At 26.2% G+C, this 256-nt stretch overlaps 1 protein-coding gene across 1 annotated transcript in view; it reads right to left on the bottom strand.

Annotated features, from left to right (window-relative positions):
- The window catches only part of LOC119594295, a 25740-nt gene that overhangs the window by 1344 nt on the left and 24140 nt on the right, over window positions 1-256 (bottom strand).

Below are 256 nucleotides of genomic sequence, written 5' to 3'. Positions count from 1 at the left end.
TTGGAATGTTTGATTTTAAAGCACTACAGTAAAAAAAAAATATTAACTATGATTTTTGCTATGAATTTTTTTTGTATTTTCATTATGTAGAAAAATATCTTTAAAAGGATTAAACTAATGCAACACAGAGAAAAATATCTTTTTCATGAATTATTGTTAGCAGAATTTCAATTAACTTTCAGAGGCATTTTACTCAACTTTAACTTTTAGACACTGGCCCTTCTTGTTCATGGGCCTAGATGTGTGTGTATATATA

The sequence above is a fragment of the Penaeus monodon genome, chromosome 33 (genome assembly GCF_015228065.2).
Source record: "Penaeus monodon isolate SGIC_2016 chromosome 33, NSTDA_Pmon_1, whole genome shotgun sequence".
NCBI classification, from domain to species: domain Eukaryota; kingdom Metazoa; phylum Arthropoda; class Malacostraca; order Decapoda; family Penaeidae; genus Penaeus; species Penaeus monodon.
This window is presented reverse-complemented; position numbering and strand designations above follow the sequence as displayed.